The sequence below is a fragment of the Macaca nemestrina genome, chromosome 11 (assembly GCF_043159975.1).
Source record: "Macaca nemestrina isolate mMacNem1 chromosome 11, mMacNem.hap1, whole genome shotgun sequence".
Taxonomy (NCBI): Eukaryota; Metazoa; Chordata; class Mammalia; order Primates; family Cercopithecidae; genus Macaca; species Macaca nemestrina.
Genome location: NC_092135.1, coordinates 122,167,119 through 122,183,013, shown reverse-complemented (window position 1 = coordinate 122,183,013; position 15,895 = coordinate 122,167,119).

The window sequence follows — 15,895 nt, the reverse complement described above, 5'->3', positions numbered from 1 at the left end:
CCCTACAATCAGACTCAGACACTACAGGCAGAAGGCAAATAAAAATGCAAATTTGGTTGGGAAGGCCTGTTAACTTGAGTGTGTTCTTGTCTTCCGCATCCATCCATCCACTAAAAAATGTTGCTTTTGCTGCCTAATTTCCTCCCCTTTGCTCTGCCTTCTAATGCAGTTCTGCTCTTCCGGCCCAGTTCCCGTGATTGTTGTGATACTGAATCAAGATGAATGTATGGAGAGGTGGTAGAGAGAGATGTGAGGAAAAGGGGAGGCAATGGTAGAACAGTGGCCATTCAGTCTGAAAGCTGGGAAAATACTAAAGGTGAAAGAGGGACAGGGGAATGAAGTGAGAGTCATACAGCTGCCATGGGGGTCTGAGAGGAGAAAAATGGTATTTTTAAAGCAGCACTGCTATGTGTTATAAATCTGGGGTACCCAACCCTTGGGCTGCAGGCTGGTACTGGTCCGTGGCCTGTTAGGAACTGAGATGCACAGCAGGAAGTGAGTGGTGAGTGAACCAGTGAATCAGCATGACCACCTGAGCTCTGCCTCCTGTCAGATCAACAGCAGCATTCAGTTCTCACAGAAGCATGAACACTATTGTGAAATGTGCATGCGAGGGATCTAGGGTGTGAGCTCTTTATGAGAACCTAAGCTCTAAGATCATCATGCCTGATGACCTGAGGTGGAAGTTTCATCCCAAGACCATTCCCCTCCTCCTCCACTCCATGGAAAAATTTATTCCACAAAACAGGTCCCTGAGGCCAAAAAGGTTGGGGACTGCTGTTATATCCTGTATCATTCATTGTAGCAGGTAGAATAGTGTCCCCTCTGGAATGCATGTCCACCTAGAACTTCAGAATGTGATCTTATTTGGAAATAGAGTCTTTGCAGATGCAATTACTTAAGTGAAGATAAAGTCATACTGGATCAGGGTGGGCCCTTAATCCAGTTGCTATGGTTTGGGTATTTGTCCCCTCCAAATCTCATGTTGAAATTTGATCCCCAGTGTTGGAGATGGAGCCTAATGGGAGGTGTTTGGGTCATGGGCATGGATTTTCCTCATGAATAGATTAGTGTCCTCCCTAGGGGATGAGTGAGTTCTCACTCTACTAGTTCCTGAGAGGACTGGTTATTAAAGAATAACTTGGCACCTCACTCCTCTCTCTCTTGCTTCCTCTTTCACCCGGTGATCTCTGCACATGTTGGGTCTTTTTCTGCCTTTGGCCATGAGTGGAAACAGCCTGAGGCCCTCACCAGATGTAGATGCCCAATCTTGAACTTTCCAGCCATCAGAATCATGAACCAAATAAACTTTTTTTTCTTTATGAAGTACCCAGCCTCAGGTATTCCTTTATAGCAACACAAAGTGGACTAAGACACCAATACTAGTGTCCTTATAAGGTCATCTGAGCACACAGACATACACAGAGAAGGCTTTGTAAAGATGGATGCAAAATTGAAGTAAAGAAGCTACAAGTTAAGGAACACCAAGGATTGCCAATAACTGCTAGAAGCTTGGAAGAAGGAGGGAAGGATTCTTCCTTCCACCCTTCAGAGGGATCATGGCCCCAGTGATACCTTGATTTCAGACTCCTAACCTCCAGAACTGTGAGAGAACACAGTTATGGACTATATAATGACTTTTAGGTCAAAAACAGACCACATATATGACAGAAATCCTGTAAGATTAAAATGGAACTGAAAAAATCCTATCACCTAGTGATGTCATAGCCATCATACATTGTAGCCTAATCTTTTTATTTTTAAGTAAATTTTGTGTAGCCTAAGTGTATAGCACGTCCTCAAATAACATCATTTTGTTCAAAGTCATTTTGTTATAGCATCGATGAGAAAAAAATAAAGTCTATTCCCAGCTCAGGCCACTGTCTGTGCGGAGTTCCCACATTCTTACCAGGTCTGCATGGGTTTTCTCCGGGTACCCCAGTTTCTTCTCACATCCCAAAGATATGCATGTTTAGTGAAGTGGTGTGTCTAAATGGTTCCAGTAAAGTCTACAGTCATGTACATTTGTGTCTTAAAAGCCATCGTATTCATTTGCCACTTACTTAGTGACTCACCCAGAGCAACTTCCAGTCCTGCAAGCTCCATTTGTGGTAAGTGACCTATACAGGTGCGCCATTTTTTAATCTTTTATACCGTATGTTAGTGTGCTTTTTCTATGTTTAGATATAGTTAGATACACAAATACTTACAATTGTGTTACAGTTGTCTACAGTATTCAGTGCAGTGATATGCTGTACAGGTTCATATCCTAGGAGTAACAGGCTATGCCACATAGCCTAGGTGCATAATAAGCTATACCATCCAGGTTTGTGTAAGCACACTCCATGATGTTTGCACAATGAAATTGCCTAATGATGCGTTTTTCAGAATATATTCTCATTGTTAAGTGATGCATGACTGTAAATTTCTGTTGCCACCCAGTTTGTGGTAATTTGTTACAGCAGCCCTGGGAAGCTAGTGTAGTCATGTTACACTGCAGTGACAAACGCGGTGAAAACTCAGGACCTTAAAAGGGGTATTTTCTTGGGCATGTGGGGAATAACCCTTCTCCAGCTTCCAGTGTGAACTGAGAAAGCGAAACCCTGCTTTTGGAGAAGCTGGGATCTTCCCAGCACCAGAAACTTCCTCAGGCCCCTGACTGGCTCCCGGCTAACCTTTGGGTGGGACTGGAGTTTCCTGAACAAGGAACAAGGGAGCCTTCCGCAGAGCTCTGACAGGCAGGCCTCTGAGGGCCTGTGCTGTGTGCTGTTAGGATAGCTTGGTGTTGTCTACACCCCATTATTAAGTTCTGTCTGAGTGTGTCCTCGCTGTTCATTGTCTAATTTGGTAACATTTATTTTGGTCCTGACCCCTTCTGCTGCCGCTGGGTTTGAGTTTCAGGGCAGGTGGAATGACATTCAAATAAAGAAATGCTTTCTATCAAAAAAAAGGGGGGGATTTTATTTCTGATTCACTGAAGTCTGCTGCACATCACCAGCCATCTTACACCTTGAAGCTATGCCACTTGGAAAGATGGCCTCCAACATCACTGTGGCAGATGAAGCAAGGGCCACAGCATCATACAGAATATTTTTAAGAAAGAGACCTGGAAATGGCTTACATCATTGCTACCAGAACCCAGTCCCATGATCCCAACAAAACTGCAAGGAAGGCTGGAAAATGCAGAGAGGCACATAGATATTGGGTGAGCTCTGATATGGTTTGGCTATGTTCCTACCCAAATCTCATCTTGAATTGTAGCTCCCATAATTCCCAAGTATTGTGGGAGGGACTAGGTGGAACATAATTGTATCATGGGGACGACTTCCCCCATACTGTTCTCATGGCAGTGAATAAGCCTCGGAAAATCTGATGGTTTCATAAGGGGTTTCCCCTTTCACTTGGCTCTCATTCTGTCTTGTCTGCCGCCATGATTGTGAGGCCTCTTCAGCCACATGGAATTGTGCATCCATTAAACTTCTTTTTCTGTATAAATTACCCAGTCTCATGTATGTCTTTATCAGCAGTGTGAAAACAGACTAATGCAAGTTCTAATATTCTCTGCCCTTTAAAAGGCACAAATAATAAGAACTATCTTTGATTGCATTTCTCAATCCAATGATAGTGTTTTGCATTTGAATGCAATATTATGGCAAGACTGAGTCTTAAGGTACCCAGAGGGTACCTTAGAATATATTAGATCATATAATCCTATCTTTCCCAGATTAGAGTACTTCACTGTATTTCTTTTTTCTTCTAGGACAGAGAGAACAATGCTTACTATGGTCTCCAAGGTCTATCCTATGTCATCTGAACCTTGCCAACCTCTTCAGTGTTAGATGTGCTACTCCTCTCTCTGTCTTTCTCCTCCTGTCCCATAGATCTTCTTCAGGTTCCTCCAGGGCACCACGCTACTTCCCACATGGAAGCTTTGCACACGCTGCTGCCCGACACTATTGCAAGGACACTTTCCTCCTTCTCTTCACTTTCTGATGTCAGTTCATTCATTGCTTACTCAGTGAAGTCTTACCTTAACAGGGCTTCTTCCCAAGCTAAATTCTATCCTTCAGTTGTTCTCATAAAGTTTCTTATATTTTTTGTTCTTCTTACTGATCATACTTTGTCATATGTATGTGTGATTATTTGATCAATGTCTCTTTCTCTTACTCCCATATTTGAGTAAATATTTGTTTAAAATCAATGAATGAACGAATTCTAGAAAGGGCATAGGATCTAAAAATATTTGGTGACTGCCTTAAAATATTTTAAAGTAGTGTGTGTTCATTAAGATGCTTTTGGCTGCAAGTAAGGGAAATAATAACTCAAAAGTGCCAAGACAAAAAGGAGTATTTATCTTATCCAATGAGGGGGACCTTGGTAGGAGGCCTCCTGGGTTGGTTAACTCAGCAGCTCAGTGACATCATCAAAGACCCAGAATCTTTCTATCTTTTGTCTCTTCCATCCTTAGTATGTTGCCTTAGTTCCTCTCATGGTCACAAGATGGCTGCTGTTGTCCTGGGCATCAAGTTGAAGAATGGATCTCCTTTTTGCTTGAATTTTTTTTAATCCTCAACACAACCTTTCTCAGAAGCTGTCCAACCAATTGCCCATCATATACACAATTGGCTTAAATTAGGTCACATTTCCACCCCTAAGCCAAACATTTGGCAAAGAGAATGAAATGATCATGATTGGTCAAGATTAACCAGGATTTTCTTTTAAGGCAATTAGCAGAAGGATAGATGGATAAATGCCTCAACAAAATCCAGATTCTGCAAGCAGAAAATGTGATAGTATTTACAGATAAACAACCCTATCTCCTACACACTACTATAATCAGCGTTATAGAATAAAATAAGCCTTCCATGAATGTATTGCCAGATTTTTATCTGAGTATATAATTTATTACATGGATACCCATCTTGATGTGTTAAAAGGTATCAGCTAGAATGCTATATTGAGCTAATTGTCTTGATGTGGTCTGGCACTTTTTCATGACTAAGAAGCAGGAAGCATAAAATACTACCAAGCTATATGTACCGACACACATAAAAACCTTTTCACGAGTAAATAAGAGTAAGCGTTCAGAACAATGGAGACATAGGGATAAAGAGGGACTAAGTGGATTATTTCATACTTATGTTCATGACGTGTGCACCGAAACCTTGACATTCAGAAGTGTGCCATGCCTCAGTGGCAGCAAACACACATAGGATCCAGATCTTGGTTTCTAAATTACTTTTCTCCAATAAAAGTAGCCCAGGCTCCTTGGAGAAATGTCTGATTCTAGGGCTAAGGTAGAGAAAAATACAAGCTAAGCCTGGAACGTCTTGTAGATCCAGAAAGCAAAGAGTGGTCAAAACACAAAAGAATATTCTGTAAAAGTTAATGGATTCACAACATTTAACCTAAAAAAAAAAAAAAAAAAAAAAAAAGACAAAGAATGAGGGCATATCAAAGGGACACAAGAAAAGCCCCCAGTGGCCAATGCTGGAAAAATTTGAGCAATAAATGAATAGTGTGGTATTCTATTACAGCTCATAATATGAAATAAACATAAATGAGCCCACATTTATATAAATATATAATTCAATTAAATAAATGAATAGGGGAGAGGATACAAATCTTTCCTACAGAAGAATTCCATCTAATATAAGTAGACGGTAGCTATTCCCACCTCCAGAAGGCAGAACGAAACCTCCCTGTGTGTGAGCTGGACTTAGTGACGTGCAACCAAAGAACAGAATATGGAAAGGGGCAAAATAGTAACTTTACAGTAGAGAAACATGGCAAACACTACCTCAACCAAATTGATCAAGGTTAACTCCATCACTGATGAGTCGTATTGATATCATGTGCCTTGATTTGATGTGATGAGGACACTTCACCTGTCTGGTAGCCTTCCCCAGGACCCCTAATCCCAATCAAATCATGAGAAAACATCAAAAAAACATATATTAAGGGATATTGTGCAAAACACTTGACCAGTACACCTCAGAGCTGTCAAGGCCATGAAAACCTAGAATGAGAAACTGTCACAGACCAGAGGAGACTAAGGAGACATGACGACTAAATGCAATGAGTATTCTTCATGGAACTCTGGAACAGAAGAGGATATTGGGGGAAAATCTGTCGAAGTCCAAATAAAAGCTGGAGTTTAGCTACTGATAAGGTGCCAGTGTTAATTTCCAAGCTGTGACAAGTATAAGAGAGATTCTCCATATTATCTTTACAACGTTTATGTTCATGTAAAATTACCTCAAAGTAAAAAGGTTTACTTTTTTTTAAGATTAGTTTTTAAAAAAAAAATAGGTTGACAACCACTGCTCTAAAAGATCTATCCTTGGATTAGGCAACCACATCAATGTGGTTGGCTGCCTAGGTGCATGAAATAAATGATATTGCTACTCTGCCTCCACTCTCTCCATTACAGCATTTTCTGATTGTGCTTTGGTATAATGCCATCATTAGAGACAAATCTGCAACCCACCTCCAGGAGTTTCAGGACTTCAGACACAAACCTGTGTACCATCCTCATTCCTAGTTTCATGTCACTATCTTCTCTTTATCTTTTCTTTGTTCAGATTTACATATATATCCCTGTAGTCAAAGGAGGAATAAAAGATAAATCCATATACAGGAATTGGGTCATTCATCTCTGGGCCCATAGTACACAGCTCAGCTTTAGGCTCACAGTAGCAACAACTCACACATCACTTATTCTGAGCCAGGCACTCTTCAGACACTCACCAAATATGCATGCCTTTCCACTTTATAACAACATGATAAAGTAGCTACTGTTCTCAACCCCATTTTACAGGTAAGGAAACTAAGGCCCAGGGAGGTTAAGCAACTTGTCCACATTACAGAGAAAGTAAATGACAGAGTGTGGATTTGAACCCAGGAAGTCTGACTCCAAAGTCTGTGTTCTTAACCTTATAATGTCAAATGGTTTGCAAAATGAAAGAGAGGGAGCTAAAAAGGAAAAGAAGGTAGGGAGAGGAATAGATAGAGTGTGGGTCTCTAGAGACCATTTTGATGGAAGATGGTGCTAGCTGCTGCTCACAGTCACAGGATTTGAGGAGTGCTAAAAGATTCCCATTGTCACTCCACTCAAACACATCTGTACCATTGAATGATACATTACCCACTCTTTGGGGGTCTGAGATAAGAAAAGTTGTCATTGAAATGCAAATATTTTAACCAAGGAGGTGAAAGATCTCTACAATGAAAACAAATGAAAAAACACTGATGAAGGCAATTGAATAAAGCAGAAAAAAAAAAATGGAAAGACATCTCATGATCATGGATTAGAAGAATTAATATTGCTGAAATCATCAGATTGCCCACAGAGATCTACAGATTCAATGCAATTCCTATCTTAATACTAATGACATTCTTTATAGAGATAGAGAAAACAATCCTAAAATTTGCATGGAACCACAAAAAAACACAAATAGTCAAAGCAACCCTGAGCAAAATGAACAAAACTGAAGACATCACATTACCTGACTTCAAATTACACTAGAAAATTAGTTATACTATTAACCAAAACAGCATCGTATTGGTATTAAAAACAGACACATAGACCAATAGAACAGAATAGAGAACCCAGAAACAAATCCATGTATTTACAACTAACTGATTTTTTTTTCACAAAGTCTCCAAGAACATACATTGGGGAAGGATAGTCTCTTCAATAAGTGATGCTGGGAAAACTGGATATCCAAATGCGGAAGAATGAAAGCAGTCCCCTATCACTCACCATATGTGTATAAAAATCAATTCAAAACGGATTAAGGACTGAAATGTAAGACCCAAAACTAACTACTAAAAGAAAACAGAGAGAAAATGCTTCAGGGCATTGGTCTAGACAAAGATTTTATGGCTAAGACTTCAAAGCCACAGGCAACAAAAATAAAAATAGACAAATAGGACTAAATCAAACTAAAAAGCTTCTACATAGCAAAGGAAACAATCAACAAAGTGAAGAGACAATTTGTAGAATGGTAGAAAACATTTGCAAACTATACATCTGACAAGGAACTAATATCCAGAATATACAAAGAACTCAAATAACTCAACAGCAAAATACCTAATCCGATTAGAAAATGAGAAAAGGATCTGATGGATATTTCTAAAACAAACAAACAAACAAACAAAAACAAACGGCCAATGAAAAATGCTCAACATCACTAACCATTGGGGAAATGCAAATCAAGATCACAGTGAGATATCATCTCACCCTAGTTAGAATGGCTGTGGTCAAAATGACACAAAAAATAAACACTGGTAACAAGGTGGAGAAAAGAGAACTTTTATACACCGTTGGTGGGAACACAAATTAATACAACCATTATAGAAAATAGTATGGAGATTTCTCAAAAAACTAAAAATACAACTACCATATAATCCAGCAATCCCACTACTGGGTATTTATTTAAAGGGAAGAAAATCAGTATATGGAAGAGATATCTGCATGTTTAAATGTATTGCGGTACTATTCACAATAGCTGAGATAGAATCATTCTAAATGTCCATCAACAGATGAATGGATAAAGAAAATGTGGTACACATACACAATGGAATACAACTCGGCCATAAAAAAGAATGAAAGCCTGTCATTAGTGGCAACAAGGATGAGTCTGGAGGACAATTAAGTTATGTGAAATAAGTTAGGCACAGAAAGATGTGTACATGCAAGTTCTCATTTGTCTATGGGAGCTGAAACATATTGAGCTCACTGAACGAGAGAGTAGAATAGTTGTTACTAGAGGCAGGGAAGAGGGAGGAGAGGGTGGCTAGGGAGAGGTTGGTTAATGGATACAAAATTACAGGCAGACAGGAGAAATGAGTTCTAGTGCTCTATAGTGCTGTAGGATGAACACAGTTAATGATAATTTATTGCATATTTTCAGTAAGCAGCAAGAGAGGATTTTGCATGCTCCAAACACAAATAATCAATCTTTGAGATGATGGATGTGCTAATTACACTGATTTGATTATTACACATTAATACATGTATCAAAATATCACACTGTACCCCATAAATAAGTACAATTATTACAAGTCACCTAAGAATAAAAGAAAAATAATACTCCATCACAGAAAAATGCAAATATTATTCGAAAGGAAGTAAAGCCAGTGTTAAAATTGATTAACTGGCCAGTCCTGTAAAATAAGGCAAGGGACGGGTAACTCTTTTTTTTTTTTGAGACAGGGTCTCACTCTGTTGCACAGGCTCAGTGGCACAAACACAGCTCACCGTAGCCTTCACCTCCTCAGTGCAAGTGATCCTCCTGCCTCAGCCTCCACCTGTGTTGCTGGGACCGCAAGTGCATGCCAGCACACCTGGCTAATTTTTTGATTTTTTGAAAAGATAGGAATCTCACTATATTGCCAAGGCTGGTCTCAAACTCCTGGGCTCAAACTATCCTCCTGTCTTGGCCTCCCAAAGTGCTGAGATTACGAGTGTGAGGCACAGGTGACTCTTGATATGTGGAAGAAAGGCCCAGAATTTGTGGGGTTTCCCAGGAGACAGGAAGAGGTAGAGCCCCACTTTGGAAGGCTGTGAGAAGCCTGCATGAGAACACTGAGGTGGCAAAGGGAGGCAAGCACTCAGAGGTGAGAGGAAAGAGGGTGGGGAGAAGCCCCAGAAAGCTGTGGGGGAAAGTGTGGGCAAAAGCCTCACCCACCTGGACATTCCTCCAGTGGTTGGTTGGTTCTGCAGTTCTTCATGCACAAACCAAGCCAGAAAGAGTCAGGCAAGCAAATATCTGCAATCTCACAGCTGTACAGTTTTCTATTCACTTTCCTCTGGAAGCCTCTCTTCCTTGTCCTCATTCTTACAAACCATAAAATCTAAATTAGATATAACACTAGTCTCAGAAAGACCAAATGTATCTAAGTACACGATTTCCCATTTCTTCTATGCATCATGGGATGCTTATGAAGCAGCACAGAATGTGGACGTCTAAGTTAGAATAATGATTCTAACAGCTGATTATTGAGAGTTCTCTACGTGCTTTCTACCTACTTTTCATTTTAACTTCTCAATGAGCCTCTGAAGCAGCATTGCTGCTCCTTTAACAGAAAGTAACTTGAGCCTTAGAGGTATTCAGGGAATTACCAAGATTTCAGGCTGGCAAAGATGAGAGCCTGGATTCTTGAACTGGCCTGTATAATTCTAAGCACAGGCTCTTACCCAGTGTTTCACGAGCTCTTCATTTACCTATGCAACCTTGGGCAAGTCATTCGGTTTCTTGGACCCCAGCTGCCTTGTACATTAGATAAGCAAGTTAACTCAGTTTTTAAAACTTTCGCGTTCATATGACTTCACTGGGGATCTTATTAAAAGCTGTCAGGCTGGGCATGGTGGCTCACCCCTGTAATCCCAATACCTTGAGAGATTGAGGCAGGAAGATCGCCTGATCCCAGGAGTTCAAGACCAATCTGGACAACATATAATGAGCCAAACACTATAGGAAGTGTCTCAGTTTGCTTGGGCTACTGTAACAAAATACCTTAGACGAAGTGGCTTATAAATAACACAAATGTATTTCTCGCAGTTCTGGAAGCTGGGAAGTTCAACATCCAGGCACCAGTAGATCCAGTGTCTGGTGAGGGCCTGTTTCCTGCTTCCAAGAGAGCAGTCTTCTTGCTGTGTCCTCACATGGCGGGGGGGTAAGGATCATTCCTGGGTCTCTTTTATAAGGGCCCTAATCCCAATTATGAAGACCCTGTCCTCATGACTTAAGCACCCCCCAATGCCACCCATGGGTGATTAAGTTTCAACACAGGAATGTTGAGGGGACACAAACATTTAGACCACAGCAGTTTGCATAAGGCAGAGCCAGCAAGGAACTAAATTGGACCAATGAAGATCAAATGTGTGCTTCAGAATTAATAATAGCAGTAATCTGTGAAGGTTTTTAGACTTTACAAACTACTTAACCTATCTTATATTCTCTCAATAGCCCTATAGTAGATATTCAATTATCTCTTTATTTATTTATTTATTTATTAGACATGAGGAAACTGAGCCTCAGAGAATTCAAATGACTTGCCCAAGATCACAATTAAGAGGCAGTAGAAACTGGATAAAAACCAGGGTTTTCCGGCTCCCAGTGTTCCGTTTCCTGAGTCCTTCCCATCATGCAATGCTCTAAGAGTTGGAAGAGGTAGGGAACGTGGGATGCATAAGGAGGAACAGAAGCTTGCAAACTGCCCGGGCACCAATTAGAATAGTAAAATTAATTGCATTTTTTGTTCATTCCACAAATATTTATTACGGACTTCTCTGTGCAAGGCACTGTATGAAAACATGAAAATATACAAGACATGGCCCACTGCCCTGAGGTTGGAACCTAAACCAAATGCTTACATCCAAGGCCGGATGTGGTTGTGTGGAATATTTAGCCCACACTCAGAACCGCAAGAGCATGGAGTAAGGGGAAATCGACACTGGCTAAGCTGAGAGGGGAAAACTGTGAAGGATGAAAATGATTTCAGTGGCAAAGAGTGGTGGCAGATTATGTCCAAAAATAGCCAAAGTAATCCCACTCCTCCAGCACGCCTTTTTGAAATGTGATTTCACCGCTCCTCTTATTATGAACTAAATTGTGCCCCCCCCAATTCATATGTTGATGCCCCAATCCCCTAATGTGACTATATTTGAAGATAGTCTTTAAGGAAGTAATTAAGGTTAAATGAGATCATAAGGGTGGGGTCCTAATCCAATAATACTGGTGTCCTTTTAAGAAGGGAAAGGGACAGCAGAGGCTGAGCTCCATGGTTGACATATGTAATCCCAGCACTTTGGGAGGGCAAGGTGGGTGGATCACGAGGTCAGGAGTTTGAGACCAGCCTGGCCAAGAGACCAGCCTGGCCAACATGGTGAAACCCCATTTCTACTAAAAATACAAAAATTAGCTGGGTGTGGTGGCATGAGCCTATAGTCCCAGCTACTCAGGAGGCTGAGGCAGGAGAATCGCTTGAGCCCGGGTGGTGGAGGTTGCAGTGACCCGAGATTGGGCCACTGCACTTCAGCCTGGAGTCGGTGAGAAGAGTGAGACTCCATTTCAAAAAAAAAAGAAAGAAAGAGAGACAGCAGCAGAGATCTCTCTATATATATATGAAAAAAAAAAAAAAAGAAGCGAAGCCACAGTGAGAAGGTAGCCATCTGCAAGCCAGGAAGAGAGGCCTCACTGGAAACCAACTCTTCTGGCACCTTGATCTCCAGCCTACAAAACTGTGAGAAAATAAACATCTATTGTTTAAGTTACCCAGCCTGCAGTAGCTACTTACGACAGCCCGAGCTGTCTAATACACCTCTCATCAAGAGGTAGAGTCTACTTGAATCTGAGATAGCCCTGTGACCTGCTCTGAATTGTGGCAGCAGAAGTGATATTGTACCAAATCCAAGGCTAGTCCTTAATAGAACTTGAGGCTTCTGTTTTCCCCACCTTGGAGTCCTGAGCCATCCTATAAAGCCTGACTACTGCTGGAAAACCATGTAGGAAAGCCTTAGAGCTTGAAATCCAACAAGGTGAAAAAGGCCCGTAAAGATGAAAAACTAGAGAGAAGACTGAGGGTTCCAGTCCTTCTCTCTGAGAGTCCACATGTATGAGTGTGGCCATCTTGAGTCCTGCAGCTGCACGAGTGAGGTCAGACAACAGGAGGTGGAGCAGAGATGAACCATCCCAGCCAAACCATGCCCATTCAACCGAAACAATCACAAACAAATAAAATGCTTGTTATTTTAAGCCATTAAAATTTGGGATAGTTAGGGCCAGGCACAGTGGCTCCTGTCTATAATCCCAGCACTTTCGGAGGTGGAGGCAGGCAGATCACCTGAGGTCAGGAGTTTGAGACCAGCCTGGCCAACATAGCAAAACCAAGTCTCTACTAAAAATACTAAAATTAGCCGGGCATGGTGGCATGCGCCTGTAATCCCAGCTACTCAGGAGGCGGAGGCAGGAGAATCGCTTGAACCTGGGATGTGGAGGTTGCGGTGAGCTGAGATTGCGCCATTGCACTCCAGCCTGGGTAACAAGAGCGAAACTCTGTCCCAAAAAAGAAAAAAAAAAAAAAAAGATAGTTTGTAATGCAACACTAGATAACTGATACAGGTGGAGTAAGAAATGGGTATTCAGGTCGGAGAGAATGGTTTAAACAATGGCATGATGACAGAAAAATACAATCTTGATATAGGTGAGTAATTCTGATTGGGAAAGCATTTAAAAACACAGAGAAAATGAAAAGATAATGCAAGAAAGGTGGGTGGGGTTAAATTGTAGAGAGCTTTCATTGTAGTAAATTTTTATTAAGCATTTACTGTGTGTCAAATACTCAGTTCTTTTTATGAATTAACTACACAATCCTCACATAGCCCTATGAGTGGGTTATTCTATTATTATCCCCCATTTTACAAAATGGACACTGAGGCTCACAGGTTAAATTACTTGAAAAAAAAAATTACATAGTGGTGAGACTGGGATTTGAACACAGGTAATCTAACTTCAGAGCCTATGCTCATAACCTCTACAGAAGACTGACTTAACCAAGAAATCGGAATCTTTGAGATAAACGGCGGAATTATTTTAAGCTGGGGAATAGCGTGACCGAAACAGCACTTTAGAAAGACTAAGCTGGCAGTTACAGATAGAATCTGGAAGCTGAGAGAATAGTTAGGGTGCTATTGGAGTGGTAAGAGTTTGAACTGACTTGCAAAAATGGAAAAGGGGTGACTCAGAGGGACTTGGGGGAAAGAATTTAAAAACTACTAACAGCACCCAAGGAATGGCTGGAAATGGGAGGAATAAAAAGAAGAAAACGGGCTGGGTGCGGGGGCTCACACCTGTAATCCCAGCACTTTGGGAGGCTGAGGCCGGTGGATTGCCTGAGGTCAGGAGTTTGAGACCAGTCTGGCCAACATGGTGAAACCCCCCTCTACTAAAAATACAAAAAATTAGCCAGGCATGGTGGCGCTTGCCTGTAATCCCAGTTACTTGGGAGGGTGAGGCAGGAGAATCACTTGAACCCAGGAGGCGTAGGTTGCCGTGAGCTGAGACCATGTCACTGCACTCCAGCCTGGGTGACAAGAGTGACACTCTGTCTCAAAAAAAAAGAAAGAAAGGAAGGCAGGAAAGAAAGAAAAAGAGAGAGAGAGAGGGAGGGAGGGAGGAGGAGTGAGAGAGAGAGAAAGAAAGAAGAAAGAAAGAAAGAGAAAGAGAAAGAAAGGAAGGAAGGAAGGAAGGAAGGAAGGAAGGAAGGAAGGAAGGAAGGAAGGAAGGAAGGAAGGAAGGAAGAGAGAGAAAGAAAGTCACAATTCATTCCCATCTTTGTGCTTTGGTGACTGAGATGGAAGTCATGTCTGTAAAACACACGGAACACAGGAGGAAGAACTGGTTTGGGGATGAAGATAATAAGTGGGTTTGACTTGTTAGGTGGGAGGTGATGGTGGGATATTAAGTGGAGGTGTCTGCCAGGCACTTGGAGATAGATGAGTGGTACCTTGGGACGGTGGCCAAGGCCATCTGTAGATACAGGCTTAGAATTCATCCAGAACTAAGCAAAGTTACATACATTTAAGATATGTCAGTTAGGCGTCCTAGGTTGCTAGCAACAGAAACTGAATCTGGCTAACAAGTAGAAAACTCTCACAGAAACAGAGTTCACTGTGGACCTCTGCTCAGACGGGATAGGGTCTAGGGCAGCTCTGAGGTCCAGATTGGAAGAACTCACAAATTCATCATTCATCAAGCTGAAATGAGTCAGCTGCAACTACTTTTTCCTTCTTTTCAAGAGTCAAAGAACTGGGAGGGAATCCAGTGAGCTTGGTCATACGCCCATCCCTTGGCTAGTGAAAGTAAGGATACCTTGATTTCCTTCCCAATAAAATGCTGCATAAAATAGGAGAGGTGTTTCCACTATCAAAATGCGAGGAGGGGAACAGGTGTTAGTGGCCACAGATAAATCAATGTTCATTCCATTAGGAGAGAGTGTGGAGAAAAGAAGAGGGAGCTGAGGACAGTCAACTGCATGGTGCCCACCTGTTGGAAGATTTGATGAAAAAAGGAAAAAGGCAAGTTAAGGCATCGGAAGAGAGAAAATAGGCAAAGGAGTTTCCAAAAAATGGGCCACACATGAGGGTGAAATCCTGCCAAGGACTCAAAGGTGATAAAGAATGTTGAAAAACTACTGGGTTTGCCATTGGAAGCTATTGGTAACCTTTGGGAGAGAAGGAGGGCCCGAGGAAGTGAGGGAGAAAAGGAGGGGAGCCCGATGACGGGGTAAGAAGATACACGGAAGAGACCCATGGAAATAAGGTGGCAGCATCTATTGTTTGGTGGTAAAAGGAAGGAGAGGAGCGGGGTTATTGTTTGAAGGGGTCAGTATCACAATGACTCTCAGAACCTGGCTGTTACATCCTATTTGGTCACATATTAGTAGAAAATAATACCCAGCCCAGGGCCAGGCGTGGTGGCTCACACCTGTAATCCCAGCACCTTGGGAGGCCAAGGCGGACGGATCACGAGGTCAGGAGATCAAGACCATCCTAGCTAACACGGTGAAACCCCGTCTCTACTAAAAATACAAAAAATTAGCCAGGGGGGCTGGCGGGCGCCTGTAGTACCAGCTACAGGCTGAGGCAGGAGAACGGCGTGAACCTGGGAGACAGAGCTTGCAGTGAGCCAAGATCGTGCCACTGCACTCCAGCCTGGGCAACAGAGCGAGACTCTGTCTCAAAAAAAAAAAAAAAAGAAAAAGAAAAAAGAAAACGGAAATTAATACCCAGCCCAGCACTTAGTAATACCTTTTCTCTGAAGCTCTTGGTGAAAACTAGTGACGACAATAGCAAAGTGCAAATTGATGCTCTGGTTTAATCTGTTTC